Genomic DNA, 13,570 nt, shown 5'->3' with positions numbered 1-13,570 from the left:
ACACTGTGGCTTTAGGGATGGGGGAAAAAAAAGAAGAGAAGAAGAAGTTTGGCAACAGATGCTAGCTCAGGGTGAATCTTTCCCTGCAAAAAAAAAAAAAAAAAATTGAAATTGAAACTGTTCCTGTATTCTACAGTAAGTATGTGGGGATTATGAAATAATCAGTGTGATCAGGAAAAGATATGGAAAGCATCCAACCATAAAAAAGGGCAAATCTGGACAAATCATCCAATTTTAATGGCATTCTGAAAAGGAGGTAAGCAGAGGTGAGTCATATTAAGAATCTACAAAAACTAGAAAGAAAAGCTAGATGAGCTAACTGGGTTGGTAATATCCTCTGCAATGGAGGAAATATAGGCATAGTGATTGAAATCACGAGATTTGGGATTAGTTTAATGCAACAAGGATTAAATGCAAAGATTTAAGGCAACAGGGTTTGAATTCCATTTCTGCTACTTGACTACTTGAGCAAGTCGCTTTATCTCTCAGCCTGAATTTTATCATCTGAAATATGAGGCCTAAAAGAGTCCCCATCTCATGGTGTGTTGTAAGGATGAAGTTAAATGATCCATGGAAAGTGCTTAGTACACAGTAAGAGCTCAATAAATTATCATAATGATATTATTGGCATTGTAAAATAAAGAGGGCTATCTGAAGGAGAGGAAGGAATTAAAGGAGCAAGATGAAGTTATGGTAGTTGGGGTGGGAGCCAAGGGCCACTAGCAATGAGCAAAGGAGCAGAAGGAAAAGGACAGTTAGAAGGTGATGCTCACGCAAGAAGAGAGGCAGGAAGCCCTCACTGCAGAAGTGAGACTCTGTCTGAAATCCACAGATGAGGCAAGGGGCATGAGAACCTACAGAGGATATAACAGAGGGGAAAAAACAAAGAAAATGAAAATGGGCTTTATGCCAGAGGTGTGTGAATCCTAGATAGGGGAGAAATCCGGGAGGAAGTCAAGATAGAGGAAGAGAGGAGAGGAGGAATTGAAACACAGGACATCCAGGGAGGAAAGCTACAACTTCAAAGGAAGCCTTGAGATGCAAACACAGAAATGCAGGAGAAGCACAACTTCAAGTAGAAATGGGTAGTAGGAATAGCTTAAAAACACAGAATGGGAGAAATTATGATGATGGCGTGGGTCCCTGAACTGCAAAAAGAGCTCTAGAAGCCAAAATTTTTGGCATTATCTTTGGTACAAACTCATTTGGCAGCAAAACTGGACCTGAGCTGACATGAGGGTAGCTGTGTCCTTTATTTATCCCACATCCCACCTAGCATGAACATTCACATGTTTAACTGCAGTAATGAGCTGATCATGAAGTGCTGCCACAGACCCCACTGGGGGCGGGATGTTGTGGAATGTATGGCATATGTACTACCTTACCTTTCTCATTTCCATGGTCTTCTGAATTCCAAAAGACACAGGGCTCCAAGGGTTGCAGATCAGGGTTTGTGGGCCTGACCTGGAAGACACAAGACTGGATATGAAGAGAGAAACTTGCATCTAATAATGAAGCTGACAAAAACTACCATTTCCTGAGCGTTTACAACATACTCAACACTGTATATTCAATATCTCACTTAATCCCCACAATACGTCAGACCCCATGTTACCCTCTGTCTGTTGACATCGCAAAGAAGGCTTGGAGAAGGGAAGCAATTGTCACCAATTTACACATAGCTGGCGAAAGGCAGAATTCAGGATCTGAACCCAGCTGTGTGACCTCAGAGTTTGCACACTGGGCTCTGCTCCTCCCCCATTCACTGTAGGAAAAGAAGGGAAATAAGTGTTTCTTAGGCCCTCATCATAAGAGAGCCATTCCCAGAAATGATCTTGCATAATTTTCATAACTCAATAAAGTCATATCATTATTCCCCATCTAAGGTGCTAAGCAACTTCCAAAGTCTCACCATTAACTTATCAGATACCAAATCCATTCTCTCTCCATGAATTGCAACAATATCACAAAATGGGCTTGCAAGAGTCTTGCTCAAAGGAACAGACAGAAGAAAGCTGGGGAAGCACTGCTTCCAGAGCAAAGATTCTCCAGCACGAGTAGTCTTGGTGCCAGCGGATGGTTTTGGAGTGTGGATGGCTTTGTTCCCCCCAAAATCTCCATCAGTAACTCCCCAACCCCTTGATATGGACAACTGACGTTTTCTCATTCTTAAGTAAAACACGGTAGAAATGTACCTCCAGTCCAAACCTCCCTTCCAGCTGAACACCTAAATCCATCCTTTATAGAAATTCTGAAATTACATAACAGAAATCCAAATGCTCAAAAGTATACCAGAATACTGGGAGAAAAATCTCCCAGGAGGATAAAACATATAATCAAAAGGAATGAGGAGATAAAACAGATGATGGTAAATAATGAAAATTCAACAAGGAATTGATACGTGAGTTCTGTGAAAATTCTATCAACTGCGATGATGGGAAAGAATCTGAGAACACTCTCCACAGTTTTACAAAACTTTGTAAGGCTCGAATGAACAACAGGTGATCCAAAGTGCAAAGATTTGGGTCTCTGTGTGGCCTCTATCATGTTATAGTTAGATCTTGAATAATTAATTCAATTTCTCTGAATTTGATCAAATGATCTCTGTTCCTTGCAACCAAACAACTCTTCGCTAAACTTATATATTTGTATGTGTGTCTGTATATGGGACATACAAAAAGAAACGCTGTCAACTTTTATACTTTGTTAATGTTTCCAATCAGGCAATAAGTAGAACATTTTGAACATGATTTTGAGCATGTTGATCTGTCTGAACACTCCAAAACAGTGTGTTTGCTTCATGCTCTAAATATAGAAATATCTACTTCCTTCTGGACATGTTTGCTGAGACAAAATATTTTGTCTGTAAAGATATGCCACTTTCTGGTGCAGCCACTATGGAAAACAGTATGGAGATTTCTCAAAAAATTAAAAATAGAAACACCATATGACCCAGCTATCCCACTACCAGGTATTTATCCAAAGAACTTGGAATCAACAATTCAAAGAGATCTATGCACCCTTATATTCTTTGCAGCCTTATTCACAATAGCCAAGACACAGAAGCAACCCAAGTCCCCATCACAGGATGAATGGATAAAGAAGATGGGATATACATATATACAATGGAATGCTATTCAGCCATGAAAAAGACAAAATCGGGCTATTTATGACAACATGGATGGACTCTGAGGGTATTAAGCTAAGTGAAATAAACCAGACAGAGAAAGACAAACACTGTATGATTTCACTCATATGTGGAAGATAAATAAACACACGGACAAAGAGAACAGATTAGTGGTTACTGGAAGGGAGGAGGATGAGGAGAGGGCAAAAGAGGGAAAGGGACACATATGTATGGTAACAGATAAAAACTAGACTATTGGTGGTGAACACGCATTCTGTACAGTAACTGATGTATAATAATGTACACCTGAAATTTACAGTGTTAAAGCCAATATGACCTCAATAAAATTTTTTTTAAAAGACACACCCATTCCAACATTTTGAATGTTTCCTTTGGTTTCAATGGTTCGGCAACAGTGTCTTTAGAGAGCTTGACGTGGGTATCAGTCAGGATAAGCTAGTGGAGGCTGTGATCACAAATATGCCCAAATCTCACTCACTTAAAACAACAAAAGTTTATTTCTTGCTCAAAATTCATCCCATAGTTCGCCGGGGGAAGCTCTGCTGATCTCAATTAATTCAGGGCAGGCTGATAGAGCAGCTACCATCTCGAATAGCTCCAGCAGCCATGCCAGTGAGGGAGAAAGATCGCTGGAGGGTTGCGGGCTAATGGCTGTCTACCGGAAGTGGCGAACATCACTTCCGCTCACAGCTCGCTGGTCAGAAAGACTTAGCAGGTTGCGCTCAATCGCAAGAGACCAGGAAAAGTATTCCAACCGTGTATGCAATAGAGGGAAGAACCATAAATCTGTGCCGGTCAGCGGCAATGACCATCACTTTCTGAACAAGTGTGACCTGATGATGCAGTCACCAGTCTTGTCTCAGGCAGGTGAGCAATTCAAAAGCGTGGTCTGAAAAAACGAACACCAACAATGACAACAAAACTTACAACTAGAATATACAAGTATGTACTGGGGCTCTGGGGAGGAGAAAAGCCAAAAAACAATGACAACAAAAATCCACGCTACAGTGTTTCCAAAGTGTTTTTTCTAACTTCACTGTACTTTGAGATATAATTTGTAACTTACATTCAGGGTAATATGCCAAAATAAATTGCATGGTATTGTTCCTCACTTTTTCCTAGCAAGGAAGAACACCATGTAACTTGTTTTTGCAAAGTAATTTTTAGGTAAAGATGAAAGATGGAGAATTTTTTTTAAATTTGCATCTTGATATAACACTTTTTTTTTTTAAGTTTGCATAGGAAAAAAAAGTGTGGTCTGAGAATGGAACTTACTTCCAATACTGTAGGATTAAAAGAGTGGGCTGGGAAAGGAGGAAAGACTCAGGAAAGAGTAGAGTTGAAAGACGTCCCTCAAGTTACAAAGGGCAGGGATGAACTTGGGAATAGATTTATTTTACATCTAATTCTTAAGTCCAAACTGAGAATTGAAAGAAGCAACACCTTCTATATTTTATAGTTATTAATTGACCTATATAGTCAATGCCCCTCTGGCTCTGAGCCCCCATCCCTGCGAACTAGCAGGAAGTTTAGCCTCTGTTACTCAAGGCTGATACGGAGGAACTAGTTCTATGTTGCAGTGAGCATAGAGAGTGGGGAGCCAAACCTCAGCCCACTCGGGTACCACCAGGCTATCATCTGCTTCAGTCTCCATGGCGCCTTCAGTTATAGGGGATCTGTGGTTTACAGACCACGGTTGGGGACTGAGGATCCTTGTCAGGCTAAGGGCACCCAGTCTCCCTGGGAGCTTCACCAGCCTTCCCTTGAGGTCTTGCTACCTCCCAGGAACCGTCTGAGAAAGCAAGCCTCAGTCCCCACTGCTCCCTGAACCTGGAGATCCTTCTCCCACCCAGTCTCAGGGAATCTCTCTTCCCCACCTCTGTGCTCCTCCAATGCCTCCCTCCCCCGGACACCTAGCATCAATGGGTTTAATTTCTACAAAAATAGGAAACTCCGTTGCCTTTAGACTGCTTCTGCTTGTGACTGACAAAAACTCCAAAAAATGAGATGACAGAGCAAGCCATGAGTATATGGGGAGGAAAGCATTTCAGGGGGAGCAAATAAAAGGAAAAAGACCCTGAGGTGGGTGTAGAGGCCATGCGGCTTGCATGAAGTGAGTGAAAGAGAGAACAGTAGAAGATAAGACTAAATTAGTGACTGGGTCCAAATTATGCAAAAAAAGAAAATTCTCGATCATAATCACTACCACTTATACAGTGCTTACTAACTACATGCTAGGACAACTCTAACTCCTCAGGACACTTCTACAGGGTGGCACTGTTATTATCTCCATTTCACAGATGGAGAAATTGAGAGTCAGAATGAAATAATCAATTGCCTGAAAAAGTGTCAAAATCAGGACTTAAATTCAGGCAGCTGCCTCTAGAATCTGAATGCTTAAACACTACATCATACTACCTGTCACAGAAAGAGTCACAAAAGGAGCAAGAGTCAAGAGAACGAGAAGAGTAGCCACAGGCTGGGAGAAAATATTTGTAAAAGACATATCTGATAAAAGACTGTTATTCAAAATATACAAACAATTCTTAAAACTCAACAATAAGAAAACAACATGCATAAAAAACAGGCTGAAGACCTGAACAGACATCTCATCAAAAAAAATATACAGATGGCAAATAGCATTTGAAAAGATGTTCAGCATCCTATGTCTTTAGGGAATTGCAGATTAAAACAATGAGGTATCACTTTACACCTATGAGAATGGCCAAAATCCAGAACAATGACAACACCAAATGCTGGCAAGGATGTGGAGCAACAGGAGCTCTCATTGCTGGTGAGGATGCAAAAGGGGATGGCCGCCTGGAAGAAGGCATTTTCTTACAAAACTAAACATACTCTTACCATATGACCCAGCAACCACACTCCTTGGTGTTTACTCAAAGGAGCTGGACACTTATGTCCACACAAAAATCTGCACACAGATGTTTATACAGCAGCTTTATTCACCATTGACAAAAATTGGAAGCAACCAAGATGTCCTTCAGTAGGTGAGTGGGTAAATAAACAGTGCTACATTCAGACGATGGAGTGTTATTCAGCACTAACAAGAAATGAGCTATCAAGCCGTGAAAGGACATGGAAGAACCTTAAATGTATATTACTAGTGACAGAAGCCAGTCTGTAAAGGCTGTATACCGTGTGATTCCAACTATATGACATTCCGGAAAACGCAAAATTAGAGAGTGCCAGGAGTTGGGAGAGGGGGAGCAAGGATGACTGGGTGGAGCACAGAGGATTTTTAGGGCAGTGCAACTACTCTGCACGATACTATAATGGCAGATATGACATTATACATTTGTCAAAACCCGTAGAATGTACAACACCAAGAGTGAACTCTGATGAAAACTATATACTTTGGGTGATAATGGTCCTCCAGTGTAAGTTCATCAATTGTAACAACTGTACCATTCTGGTGCAGGATTTTGATAGTAGAGGAGGCAGTGGGGGGCCAGGGGCTATATGGGAAATCTCTGTACCTTCTATTCAATTTTGCTGTGAACCTAAAATTGCTCTAAAAAATAGTCTATTTAAAATAATAATTAAAGGGACAGAGGACCTAGCTCCCTGGAGTCAGGAGAAAAGAGTAAAATGTAGGGAGCTGGATGCATATTTATTTAAAAAAAAAACTTCTACAAAAGGATCCATGCATTTGATTTATTTATCAAATATTCATTGGGTAGCCATACCATACACTATGATAGACGATGGTGATAAATCAATAAAGAAAAGAGACAAGGTTCCTACTTGCGTGAACTTACATCTCACTCCCTCCAAGTATGTCTCATATTCAAATCTTTCAGAAAGAGCATCTAATTAGGCTAATTAGTCATAATCCTATATAGAGGCAGGATTCTCACACGAGGCCACCTCATTGGCTGCTTTTGGCTCCAGTGCCAGTCCCTGCCCAGCCACCTGTGGTCAGGTAGAGGGTTCATGTGACACCAAACATGGCACCTCGAAGAGAGCTGTGGATGGAGAGACCCTTAGAGTCTTTGAGGCACCATTCCAGGAAAACTGTAGTCTCAAAACTCAGTCTCGGTTACCCGACTCAGATTCTTATTTGACAGGAGCTCAAGGAGAAGGATTAAATTTGAGGGGGGAAAAACACAGACAAAGAAACACATAGTTATACAGAATTGGAAAAACCAAGCCCGCAATTAGATTCGAGTTCTTTACATCCAAGACAAGGCTCTGTTGATGGCGGTTACGGGAGACGTGTTCCGGCCCAGTCTCCAGCTTTCAGTACCATCTGCTCCCTTTGTGTGAAGGATTGTGATTTTGTACAAGTAAAACGTATAAACAGACTTCTAAAAGGTTGCATTAATAAAGGAAACTAAAAGGCGGAAGAAAAATTCATCTGATTGCCTGGATCTGATTTATTAGGCGTCAATGAACAAACAAGACTCTTGGATGCAGAGTGGAGAGCAATGCTTTGAAACCGCTGCCCTGCCCCCGTGCTTCTGGAAGGACTATTTTGCTGGACGGTAGGATTGCTTGGCTAGTGTTTCTGGCTAAAGGATAGTACTCTTGTTACTCTTTGGCTAGTAAAATTCAGTTTGGTTGGACCAGCTAAGACCCAAAACAATTTCTGTAGCTAATGATTCCCCAGCTTAACTGGAATTCTTCCTTTCCATCTGTTGCCGCTTGATTATTTTATTATCGTCCATGATGTCATTATTTTTGCTGTGGTTCATCTGGCATGAACTAACCCCGTTCCCTCCACCATGTGTGGCTTATACAACATCACTGGAAAACCAGCTTGGAGCGCTTAATTGACGGATGTTACCGAGGATGAGTCACTAAATCTGCTTTTTAGCAGCTGTTCCCGGTGCATCTTCTCCTTGTGCCCCCTCCCCCCCTTTCTAACAGTCAGGCAGGGTCTTCTAAGTCTTGAGCACAAGAGAGAAAGATCCAGAGGTCAAATGACCCTTCTAGTAAAGTCATCATGAGCTGTGAGACATGAGAAGTGATACTAGTCTATCTCTTGATGGCTTGAGCCCAGATGGGAGAAGAGAAACTGATACCTGTCTGAGAGGCTCTGGGCACAAGCAGATCTGTTTTAAGGGCCTCATGATCAAGTACCATGCAAGGCTGGGCAGAGGGATGTTCTCCCCACTGCAGCCGAGGGACACAATAGCAGCACACTGCAGGGACTGGGCTACACTTGTGAAAGAACCCGAGGTGTCCAGTGCACCCAGCAGAGTGGCAGAGAATCAGACTTGTCTTGCAAGACCTCAACAGCACTACAGCGGAGCGCTGATGCCCTCAAATAATCTGTGGGAGGTACATTTCAAGAAAAGACTTGGATGGAAGAACCTGAGGGGGATTGTTTCTCATACACATGAGACATCCCTGGAGGACTCCTGGAAACAATAAGGGTCCAGCAAGGGAAGCAAAAGCTATGAGTCTGTGTCACTTGGACATTCATCTTAAAGTGACTTTATTTGTACCAACAAGCTGGTGAGGCCTGGGACATTTGGCTTACCTAAAGCAATTTGGGTTACTCCTAGTGAATAATCAACGTCGGTTAAAAAGACTAGAGTTCTGGAAATAGAAGAGAAAACGTGCTTCACCATGTCACTCACTATTCTGCCAAGAGCCAGCCCTACTGAGGCGACTTGAGTTATCATAACCCTATGTCTAAATTTTAATTATAACAAAAATTGTCGCCTGTCCAGGAAGGAGGTGTGAAAAACCAATCAGAAACATTTGCCAACTCGGTGCTGAAAAGTTATCTGCTCCAAGAATAGACTCTGGCTCAATCTTGGAAGGAGAAGGCGGGAAAGTTTCACTCCAAGACCTCACACCAGGCTGACTGGGCAAAGCTGAGCAGACTCTGAATCACTCAACCTGCTTCTAGCACCCACCAGCTATTCCCAGCCAGGGTCCTTTGACTCTTGGGTTTAACGGAGCAAATCCTGTGGCTGATAATCTTGATATGGGCCACTACTGGACCCCTCCAAGTGCCAGCACTGTCCTGGAGTAGGTGAAGGGTCTCTCTTCAGGACTAGGGGGAAGGACGAGCATGCATCATTTTTGACAACCCAAATGCAATATACAAAGGTTTGACACTAATAAAACTAAATTCCTCAGGATGAGAAAATCAGCCAGATGCCAACTCGTAGGTGGGAAGCATAAGTTCTTACCACCCGAGAAGCATTAAATTAAGGTTGAGAGGCTGAACTCGGAAAGCCAGCCAAGGCATCATCCCAGGAGGCTGAATTTGGAAATCAATTAGGAGGAAGGAGAGGATGGGAGCCCCGCCACATCTTAGCTGCAGGAGAGAGAGACTGCAGCTTGACTGGCGGTGCTATATTGGTATCAGGTAGCATATGTGTGTCTCCACCTGTGTTTTAACTTCATGGAGAGGAATCGCTAGAGAGGAAAGAGAGATCCAGGTGACGCAGAAAAAAAACAAAAATTGTCCACAAGGAAACTCCAGAGGAATTAGGGAATTCCAAATGGCCTTTGGCTGGCAGCAAAAAGACTGCTCTTGTTCAGGAGGGGCTGTGGCTGTATATGGATTTAGCTGCATTCTTAGGACCCTTCCTCAGGGTCCAATTGCTGGTACTTTGGGGTCGGATGACATCAAGGGGCATTGCTTGTAGAGCAGAGAGCAAATGATTATGCCATTTGGAGAGCAGCTTCAGAGTCTCTTTGGATATCTGCTCTTAACAGCTGAGTCAACAGGTCTTAAATAGTCAGAATAACTTGGAATACAGGAATTCTCCTGGACCCTGAGAAACTGGAGAGGCATTAAGGCTGTGCTGAACAGTGCAGGGGGTCCAAAGACCCCGGTCCCTTCTAAGCAAAGCCTCAGGCCAGTCCTACACATGGTCGCCATGCTCCATGTCACATGAACTGAAGCCTTGGTCACACCTGATTGGACCGGGAATTAGTGCCTGGGGCAAATTTAGCCCTCTGTAGGATGGAACAGGGAGACGAGGAGCAGCTGAGGTGGCCCTGGGGGGCTGCTGCATTCTGGAGAGTGGTTAATCAGTACGGGCTGCTGTGGGGCACCCCCCAGGCCTCCCCTTCAGGATGGAGGTTCTCACCCTGCAGCTGCTGGGAGTGCTGGTAGCTAATGGATCACAGCTGACTTGCTGTCTGGGAATGGCCCTCAGTGGAAGAGAGCCACCTTGCGCAAGGTCATGGCCCCCCACCCCAAGGGCAACCCACATCCAATGAATGGGTCAATGTCAGGGCATACAGACCTGACCTGCTTGCCTGAAAGGAACAACCATGAACGCCCATCTGAGCACCAAAGCGCCCCTGGGATCTTCTGAAGCCATTGTGAAGACTGTATCGCACTTCTGCGTCTCGTCTGCCCAGTCCTACCGTCTTCACTCCTCATAGTGCTAATCCTAAAAGCCCTCCCCAGAATTCTGGCAGGCAAGTCTCCATCTGAGAGCCTGTTTCCAAGGAACCAGCCCTAAGATGCCGTCCAATCTGATCTTCTGTCTTAGGAAGGTTGACTTGAAATAGAGATAGAGATAGGGAGATAGATAGATAGATAGATAGATAGCTAGATGGATGGATGGATGGATGGATGGACGGACAGACGGACGGACGGACAGACAGGTAGATAGATAGATAGACAGATAGATGGATGGATAGGGAGAGAGAAGAGAGGAAATGGGGTAGAAGCAGGAAGCACACAGAGGATGCAGGAAGCACAAGGCCATGTGGCAGCAGAAACACAAGGCAATAGAAGCTGTGAAGATGCAGAAGCCAAGAGATGGGGGAAAAGGGAGGTTAGTGGAGCGAGTCGGAGACGCTCCATCATAAAAATAGCACGACTCGATAAGGGTGCATTCTCGACTCCCAAGAGGGTGACTCTTGGAGCTTTTTGTTTCCCTTTAAAAAAATGTGTTTAATTATGGTAAGATACCCATACATAAAATTTACCCTCCTACCTATTTTTAAGTGTACATACAATTCTATCAGGACTTCTGGTTTCCTGACTTCATGAGGCACAACATCTGGGAGGAGTCTCTGTTTCTGAAAGGCCCCAACCCTGTGCACAGGAGGTAAGAGCAGAGACTCCCGAAGATGAACAGACCCAAGGGCACATCCTCAGTCTCCAGCTTTCTATTAACGGGCCTTTGGGCGGGTTATAGGACCTGATGAGCCTCGGTGTTTCCATCTGTGTAATGGGGTGGGGCGGGCAGGATGGCCCAGTCTCTGGGAAACACAGCCGGGCAGCTCGGGCTCCGGCAGGTACAGAGATGGGATCCTGGGCAGGTTCCTTCCCCTCCCTGAGCCTCAGTTGGCTCACATGTAAAATGAGAAATTATGTGCCTTCCTCACAAATTACGCAAGGATCGAAGGACGTGGACCTTGCAGCATTCTTCACACTGTAAGTCCTTAACAATTGGGGGCTACCTTATTGCTGAGTGCTTTCCCTCTGGTTGAAATAGCCGGAGTTGAATCAGGAAATTTGCACGGGTTTTTTAAAGGCTTTCTCTAGCAGGAAGGAGTAAGCCAAGACATACATCCCTAGGAAGCACGAAGGAATCTCCCTGCCACTTTCAGAAAAGACACTGCCCTGCACGTGTTAAAAAGCCGCTGTGGTTCAGATCGAGGTCTCTGCTCCCACTGCTCCTCCACTTCAGCTGTGGTGGCTGGAGGCCAAGCCCAGATTTAGATGGAAGCTTCCGCCTTAGCTTCCCGGTGGGGACTCCTCGTGGCCCCAGATTTTGGAGCAATAAATAAGGCTCACAGGCAATGACCTGGTGGGGATGGCCGTCTGGCAGAGTGGCGGGGTGGTGGGAACAAATGTGCCTCTGCGGGGGTCCAAGGCTGTATTTCTGCCCGGGTCATTGTAACTGACAGAGCCACAAATACTAGAAGAGTCCCTCTCCCCCCCACCACACCCCAATTGTCTTTCCCCTAACTTTTCCTCCTCCTTCACTGGCCCTCAGTACATAAACGTGGAGAAACATGTCATCAGCACGCCACTGTCACCCTGTGTCACTGTATGTGATGGCACACCCAGCAGTCAGCCTGTCCTGAGTCTGCCACGCTCTTTTCTCTCTCGGCCTCTTTTCCACTCTGTTTCTCTGTCTCTCTGTGTCACACTCACTCTCTCTCCCCATCTCTATTGTCCTCTCCCTGTCTCTATTTCTCTTGCTCTGTTTCCCTCTGTTGTCTTTCTCGCTGGTGCTTTCCTGTTCCTCCTTCTCTCTGTCCCTCTTGAACTCTGTGTATCCCTGTTTTCCTCTGTCTTTCACTGCCAGCTCTGCCGCTCAGTTCTCTCTACAGCTCTGTGTCTCTTTCTTGTTGTTTCTTGGTCTCTCTCTCTATTTGCCTGTCTCTGTCTCACTCTCAGATCAGGAAAGTTGACAAATGCACACTGGTCTGGCAAATCCCCACACCTCGGGGTCTCACCCCACACCCAGGACTGACTCAGCCACCTGGTAACCGGGCCCAAAAAGTGCTGAACGAGGGAAAGACAACTTGTAGATCTGGGCTGCTGCAAGGCTCAGACCCCCAGGCCGGTCGTTCCCAGGACGGGCCACCTTCCCTCTGCCATCATTGTCAGGATGGATGGCGCAAGAGTTTGACAGGCCATCAAGCCCTCCGACGCTTGAATGCCTTGGGTCTGTCCAGCAGCCCTGTTAGCAGAGGCGGAGACAGCCCCACTGCATTGGGGTCCTGCTGGGAACTCACAGCTCGCTTTTCCCCAGGAGCTGGGCTGCTGCTTCTCAACAGGCAGAGAGAGATGTAGGAAGAGGGAGCTCGATTTACACCCAGACCTAGAAGGCAGGAGTCGAGGGTGCTCTCACCCATCCGCTGTGTGACCTGATGCAAGCCTCTTGCCTTCTCTGACTCTCAGTCTCTTGCCTGTAAAATGTGGCTCTTTAGCAAATGTTTCAAACCAGGCTCTGGGACAGTCATGCTCAGTCAAGGCCCAGCTCCACCCAGGACGGACAATTAACCAGAACGCCTCTGTACTGATACATGAGTTGTTAAAATATTGAAATAATTCTCCTGCTGGTTGGAGTTACTTCCCTGAGCTCCCAAGACCACTCCTACCACTCTGCTCCCCTTCCTCTTAATCCCTACGAATTAGAAACTAAAATATTCACAGCTGGCACAGCCAGGGGTCTCCTCAACCTTTCATTCTGATTGGATGTCGCCTGTGCTTTCCGGGTTGTTAAAAAATAATAATTTTCTGTTGTTTAAGGCACTCAGTCTATGGTATTTCGTTATGGCAGCTGAGCTAACACAGAGGGGTCATGTGACTAATTCTGACCAATGGGCTGTAAGCGTATCATTTCCAGGTTGATGTACTTAACTGCTGATGTAAGGCCCTTCAAGACTCTCCTGTCCTCTTGTGGGAGACATGAGCCGCCCTGAGCCTGACTCTCATTGAAAATCTCACATGAGCCAGAAATA

At 44.9% G+C, this 13,570-nt stretch overlaps 1 long non-coding RNA gene across 1 annotated transcript in view; it reads left to right on the top strand.

Annotated features, from left to right (window-relative positions):
- Positions 1 to 3,824: 3,824 nt before the first annotated feature.
- Positions 3,825 to 13,570, top strand: part of LOC138917008 (uncharacterized) — a 39,003-nt gene continuing 29,257 nt past the window's right edge. The window contains exon 1 of the long non-coding RNA XR_011424321.1: positions 3,825 to 4,015. This is a non-coding gene — a long non-coding RNA (uncharacterized lncRNA). The remainder of the gene's footprint in view (positions 4,016 to 13,570) is intronic.

Source organism: Equus caballus, chromosome 13, assembly GCF_041296265.1.
Source record: "Equus caballus isolate H_3958 breed thoroughbred chromosome 13, TB-T2T, whole genome shotgun sequence".
In the NCBI taxonomy this organism is placed as follows: domain Eukaryota; kingdom Metazoa; phylum Chordata; class Mammalia; order Perissodactyla; family Equidae; genus Equus; species Equus caballus.
The sequence above is the reverse complement of the archived record's forward strand: the minus strand, read 5'-3'. Positions and strand labels throughout refer to the sequence as shown.